The sequence below is a fragment of the Macrobrachium rosenbergii genome, chromosome 48 (genome assembly GCF_040412425.1).
Source record: "Macrobrachium rosenbergii isolate ZJJX-2024 chromosome 48, ASM4041242v1, whole genome shotgun sequence".
Classification (NCBI taxonomy): Eukaryota; Metazoa; Arthropoda; class Malacostraca; order Decapoda; family Palaemonidae; genus Macrobrachium; species Macrobrachium rosenbergii.
This window is the reverse complement of record NC_089788.1, coordinates 10,480,502-10,488,001: the sequence shown is the minus strand read 5'-3', so window position 1 is coordinate 10,488,001 and position 7,500 is coordinate 10,480,502. Positions and strand designations below refer to the sequence as shown.

The 7,500-nt window shown below is 32.7% G+C and overlaps 1 protein-coding gene across 3 annotated transcripts in view; it reads left to right on the top strand.

Moving 5' to 3' along the window:
* LOC136831252 (uncharacterized PE-PGRS family protein PE_PGRS54-like) overlaps positions 1 to 7,500 on the top strand; it is a 356,693-nt gene that overhangs the window by 281,217 nt on the left and 67,976 nt on the right. Inside the window, exon 1 of one of the 3 annotated variants that reach the window (XM_067091316.1) lies at positions 91 to 122. The exons of the other annotated variants lie outside the window; for them this stretch is intronic. The gene's annotated coding sequence lies outside the window, so the exon portion shown is untranslated. Of the gene's footprint in view, positions 1 to 90; positions 123 to 7,500 lie in introns of those variants that run through there. 3 annotated transcript variants of the gene reach the window in all.

The window sequence follows — 7,500 nt, the reverse complement described above, 5'->3', positions numbered from 1 at the left end:
AATGGGAGTGGTGATTGGGTGACAGGCCTTCGTGACGTCAGAGTCTTCCGTGTGATGGAGATGGCAAGCGTGGGTATGTGGCAGTTGCAAGTTGAAAGTGGATCAGGCGGCAACCCAGACAAGTACGTCCTGAAGTGCTCTTGTGTATATCTGTCTGTCTGTCTGTCTGTCTCTCACAGGCAGCTGTACGGGGCTACTTGCAAGATATATCATTGCAAAGCTGATTATTGGTGCGCTTACGGGTGTTAAAAGCTTTTGTGTGCAATCAGGGATTTTCTTTGAAAATACGCTTTTGGGAGTCAGAGTTGAATTTAGTTTGATGCTGTGATTTCTTCGAATATTCTCTTCATACTTATTTATATGATTTATGTACTTATGTGTATTTATGGCAAGTTTCTTGGAACATGCATTACAATTCATTCTGAAAATTCGTAGTTATCGTGGTATGCTGGTTGTGGCTTATAAGATTTTGGAAATTTTTACTTTATTCTCTAAGTATTCAGCTTTTGGAAAAATTCCATTGTAATTATTTGAAATAATAATTGGATTATATTTCCCCATTTAAGTAAATTGTAAGAGAAATAACAACCATAGCTCTTAAAGACTTTCTATTTTGTTTCTCATAAATTATATGGTTCCGAATTTATTTATAAATTGAATATTATTATCAGAATCCAAGTAGCTTACAGTGGTTTGCTGTAATTCTACAGGAAAATTAAATATCTACGTATACTCGTCTGTGGAAAAAGTAGAAATGAATAACTTTCAATAATTTGTAAAGAGTAACAAATATGTCAGATTTTCAAATTGATGAACCCTAACTTTTTCTTCAGTTTATTGAATACTGAGTTGCGAAAGAAGCTGGCTTATTCATTGGAAGGGGTTTTTATTAACTGAAAAGAACCTTTACTGTTGTGACTAAAGTACCATTATGATTGAAATGTAATTTTTGACAAAAGTGGACTTTTAAGTTATAAAACGTACGAGAAGACTTTTCTTTTCTCTTAAGTGGACGAATAGTTGCCTTTTGAAGTGACTAGATAAATCAGACATTTCTCTTAAGCGGACAGAACACGTAGATTTTGTTTCTCAAGTGAATAAATAAAAGTAGACTTATTTTGAAGTCGCTGAATAAATTAGACTTTTCCTAAGTCAGTGAATAAAATATATTTTTCTTAGGTCAGTGAATAAAGTAGATTTTCTTAGGTCAGTGAATAAAGTAGAGTTTTCTCAGTTCAGTGAATAAAGTAGATTTTTCTTAGTTCAGTGAATAAAGTAGATTTTTCTTACTTTAGTGAATCAAGTAGATTTTTCTTAGGTCAGTGGCTAAAGTAGACTGTTTCCTTAATTGAGATTGTATTTTAAGTGGATGAAAGAAACTTGGCTCAAAAGACCGTTTTGACTGAAGTGCACTTTTAAGCGATAGGTGCAATGAAGTAACTTATATTAGTGGAAAAATTGGACTTGTAAGTAGTCGACGGTATTTTATAAGTGACCTGAGCTGATTCTGTGGACTTGAAAGAACTTTCAAAAGTGACTGAAGTGAATTTTGTTTGGTGATTGGACTCGTTCTTGTAAGTTTTTATTTCACATTTACTTTGGTCATAGAGCCCATTATTTGAACTTTATCATTGGCAGTGCTTATCCTCTCTCTCTCTCTCTCTCTCTCTCTCTCTCTCTCTCTCTCTCTCTCTCTCTCTCTCAAGAATCTTCTCTCTATTTTCTTCACCAGAGCAGGATCTCTCTCTCTCTCTCTCTCTCTCTCTCTCTCTCTCTCTCTCTCTCTCTCTCTCTCTCTCTCTCTCTCTCTATTCCTCTCCAAAGCAGGATCAATTTCTCCCTCTCTCTCCCAAAACAGATTAATCCCCCATAAGCACAAGGCAAACCATATTAATTTGACGTTTGTTACCCCTAATTGTATGTTAATGATAGATTATAATTAGAAAGCTCAGAGTGTGCAATTAGCGATTATAGGCTTCTCCATCTCTCATAATGGAAAAGAAGGAAGAAGCCTAAGTAATTTTCATGTGTTTAGTTCGTAAACGACTGAAGTAAACATCAGCTCTACATATCACCGAGTACATTGATTATTCTTGTGGCAAAGTAATACCCTCTGCTCTTTAATTCTGGTCATGGCAATCCGATTGTATATTTATTATTTTCTGGTGTAAACCTCGATGTTACGTTTTTCATTAACATTTTTTATATATATGTATATATATATATATATATATATATATATATATATATATATATATATATATATATATATTAAGAACAAGTTTTTGTTCTCAGTTAGGTAGGTATTACAAGCAAGAATTTCCCGTAATTGTGGTCACTATAATCTTGAAGGAAATTGTCACATGTCTCTTTTTCCTATGTCCTGTCTTATCTTCAAAGCGAAAGATCTCTAGGAAAAGACAAATATTGTTGTTGCTCTATTTCTTAAGTCTTTTACTAACAGCTGTTTCAGCCATTATTACATAACTATCATTAGGACAATTATACAAACTACAACACTTATATGATGGCAGTGAAAGTGAAAGTTTTAAATGAAGAGTAAAAGTAAAATTAACTGAGCAATATGATTGGAGACAACTCTAAGTAATCCAGGCAGTTTTCCATGAAGGTTCGCCTCTGTTGCGAGTCTTTCATTCCCTCCTGTGGGAGTAGAGAATGCAATCTTAGGACAATTGAATACCCAAATGTGGCTACTTCAGTGAGATGCTCATAGTTGTACTCTTGGTAAATGATTTCAATTTGGTTTTTGAAAGGTCATCTAAGGGAGATTTATTTTCTACTTGCATCCACAATATACTGAAGTATGGCCATTGCGACGGGCTTAAAGTTGCCCCCTGAATATCTGTTGTGATGTATATTGAAGTGGTTATATTATGCCTCCCTTGAACTTGTAAACTGATAAGTTACTCTGGTGTTAAACTCCTTGAGTGCCTTTGAAGGAGTGGTGAAGACTCACAGAGATATAGTGTCGTGAATGCATTTATCGTTACATCGAAAGGCATCTGCTTAATATTTGTGGCTGTCACATAGTCTGCTTCGTGGTAGATAGTTATGGCTGTGCTGTTTTTCTGGTGTTTTGGGCCTATAAAAGGAATTTCTCCATTTCATACCTTATCACTTCCTCTGTGACGACAATAGATTATCAATTTTTGTTAATGTGTGTCTTACAGATTCCAGTTATGCTTGGACAGCTTTCCAAGTACAGTTATGGAATAGTCCCTCCTGATGTAGGAGTCAATAATTGACCTCTGATACGAGTCTAGATACTCTTCCATTGTGGTAGGGCATCACCCAACATTTGTAGGTTTGGCAAAGATTGATATCGGATACTGAGTTTTTTTCTTCTCAGCAGTGGCCTCACCTGTGAGGTTGAGAGCCCAGTTAGGTTTTAAGGCATCAGCTGTACTCCCATCAAATAAGCATTGCAGGGTTTTTTCTTCTATTTTTGGCAAAATTGCCGTTATGATAGCCATGAGTTCATAGCTGAAACAGTTGTCAGCAAAGAATAAATAATTGGAGCAGGACAGTAACAGTATGGACGCTGAAACTGAACCAAAGCTGTTGTATCTTTAGAAATGAACTCTCATTATTGTATATGTGGCAAAAAAAAAAAAAAACAAGAAATGTAAGGTTTTAGGTTGAGAAATATGAAGAAACAGATATGGCAGAAAGGTTTACGTAGATGAAAGGGTGAATCAGAGTGATTTGAGATAGTGAGATTATGAAAAAAAGAACGGACAATAATAAGTTAGCAAAAAATAATGTATAATTCAGTAGTTGTTCAGATGAGAAAAGGACAAAAAGAGGTAGAGAAGGCTGGATTGGTAGCATGAAAACAGGGCTTGCCAGAAAAAGGTGATTGCTACCGGGAATGTAAGAACGCTCTACGCATTGCTGAATAGTTTTTTATTTTTTTATATATTAGCGTGAAGATATTGATGTGGGCTTTTTTGCGCTCGGGTACATCCACGATTCTTTATTAAATTATGGTCGTGTAGGTGACGTCGTGCTTTTTTCTTTTTTTAATCTCGGGAGCCGTCCGCAGTTGGGTGATATTGTTAATATCGGGAAAAAGATTATATATATATATATATATATATATATATATATATATATATATATATATATATATATATATATATATATATATATATATATAGTGAAATGCCGTGCAACTTTATATATTGATTGCAGTCTCTCTCTCTCTCTCTCTCTCTCTCTCTCTCTCTCTCTCTCTCTCTCTCTCTCTCTCTCTCTCTCTCTCTCTCTCATTTTAATGTCCCACTCCCGTTCCCTGTCTCAAATAACGAAAATATTTTACTACACATCTACATTTTCTTATTTTGCCTAAATATTCTTTTGATATCTCTTAGTAAATAATTTCTTCTATATTTTGTATCACTTGTATCAATTTTTCCAATGATATTCTCTCTCCCACGACGATCATGTCTGAAGGATTATTATCATCCATTATTAGTAGTGATATGGTGTGAAAATAATTACTGTCTGCAAGTTATCCATCATTTTCCTGTCCATCGTCCGTTCTTCGTGATTATAGTGCTGATAATGATGTTGCTTTTTGTATGCTCACCCTTCCAGTATGATAACAATAATAATCAGAAGTATCATTTTTACCGTAAAAATTAATATCGTTTATGTTTCTTCAGGAACCAATAATCAGAATTTCCTACCTTAATAATGGCTTATGATCTTTATATTTCCACTAAGATAATTGTTTGTGAAAGTTATAAAGTGTTACATAACATATTTACTTTGGTGTCTATAACACGAAGTCCAGAGCGAGCGGGGGATTGCGTGCACCATCGAATTCAAAGCTTGAGAGAGAGAGAGAGAGAGAGAGAGAGAGAGAGAGAGTGAGTGAGTTATGCTCGCCTGCCTACCTGCTTTCTTGCTTGCATTAGGAACACTTATACCTTTTTTGTATGTAGGTCAAGTGGTGACCATTTTTGTACTGTAAAGATATTATGTACAAACACACACTCAACACTTACATATATATATATATATATATATATATATATATATATATATATATATATATATATATATATATATATATATATACTCTGTATATGTGCGTGTATGTATGTATGTATTATGTATGAGTGTATTAACAACATATTCATGCCTGGGTTTTGAAAGAGGACATATATATATATATATATATATATATATATATATATATATATATATATATATATATATATATATATATATATATATATATATATATATAATATATATATATACATATATATATAGATATATATATATATATATATATATATATATATATATATTTAATACTAACGATTTACATTATGTTTAATTTATACTTTATCAGTTTTTCAATTCGTCTCATAAGAGAATTTTCCGAAAAAAATAAGAGAAGAGTGCGAGACAAAAATGAGAGAATTCTAAGAGAAGAAGAAAGAGTGAGGCCAAGAGGAAAATGAATGAAGAAAATGCTAAAGGAAGTTTAGAAAATAAGTCATAATTGAGTTGGAACCATTTTGTTTTATAATTTTACGTCATTTTATTCGACAAGGAATAAAGTGAGGTTATCAAGTTATAATATTTTCTAGGAAGAAATTATAACTTGATAACGAAATTTTTTAGTGTTTCTAAAGGGAATTTTTTATATTAATGAGTTCAAAAGTGTAGGCTATAATAGTTTACGAAATTCATCTTTGTGAATAATAAAGGAAGCCTAGCCAACGTATGTGATTTTGTACTTATAAGCTTATAGTTTGTGAGTATGTGTGGATGTGTGCGTATGTACACTTTATCAGCTTACATATATATCAAGAATAACTTGTGCGTATATGCTTTATCATATGTGTTTATATTCTTGATCAGTAACATGTAATGCCAGGCGACTGGATATACATGTATACATGTCAGCATCATATGAAATCAAGTCACTGTATTTATACTTGTGTCAGTGTGTGTGTTAGTGTGTTTGTTTGTAACTGAATTAAAACGTAGGATAGACGTGAAAAGGGATAAGAGGAGGGAACAATAATTATAAGAGGAGTTAAAGGAAAATTGATTATTTTCGTAGAACTATTAAAAAGAAAATGGTAAACATTTGCGAGGGTCAGGGGGAATAAATGTTCTGTTTTTATGAGTGAGAGAAGCTACAAAAAGAACCATTCTTTTAAAATAACACTAACATTCTCTCTCTCTCTCTCTCTCTCTCTCTCTCTCTCTCTCTCTCTCTCTCTCTCTCTCTCTCTCTCTCTCTCTCTGTCACCCAGCGGCATGGGTTCGAGGATTCTATTTCCACTTCGATATTTTGCGCTTAATATCCTGTCTCCCAGAGGCTTCCTTTTTGTGGGTATATTAGATTTTCTTTCTATACTGACGTCAGAGAAGGTGCTGAGTCTTCATGTTTTTGCGAGGTCTATTTTGACATTTGGTTCCTATGTGTGGCTTTTTATGTTGTGCTGCTAGTACTGATATATATATATATATATATATATATATATATATATATATATATATATATATATATATATATATATATATATATATATATATATATATATATTATACATATATCAGTACTAGCATATATATATATATATATATATATATATATATATATATATATATATATATATATATATATATATATATATATTATATATATATATCAGTACTAGCATATATATATATGTATATATGTGTGTGTCTGAAGAACAACAGCACAGACATTGCACCCATGACTATTCTTCCAGTCTTAAATGTAAAAAAAAAAATAAATTATAAAATATTATACTCGAAATTGAAGGGAAAAAAATTTATAAAAATCTATTTTTTTCCTCTTATTCATTACGTAGTATTGACCTGATCTTTATTTGACCTTTACGTACACGGTTATTAAGATTATTTCCACAGACCTTGTATTATTGGGTTCTCTTATTTATTTATATTTTCTTTAAACTGCCGTAAAGTAAGATTAAAAAAAAGAAATATGTATTACAGTCATTCTGAACCTCCAAACCGCAGATGGATTAGTCATTGTTCCTCTTCAGAACACAAGAATTTATTTAGGAAATATGCATGTTGGGCCAAATGGCCAGTGGTCGGAAATTCCCCAGCCATATTTATTGTTTGTCCAGCAGTTGTAAACTTTTAAGGGAAGTACTATTTATTCTCTCTCTCTCTCTCTCTCTCTCTCTCTCTCTCTCTCTCTCTCTCTCTCTCTCTCTCTCTCTCTCTCTCTCTAAAGATACTAACATTCTCTGTCTGTCTGTCTGTCTGTCTGTCTGTCTCTCTCTCTCTCTCTCTCTCTCTCTCTCTCTCTCATTAGTTCTGAAAAAAATCCTACATTTGTAACGCAGTCTATGTAACAACCCTATACTGATTGTAAACTATGTAAAATATGTAATTATGACAGTCTATGGAACGCCCCTACATTAAAGGTTGGATGTGTGGAACATTCGTACATTT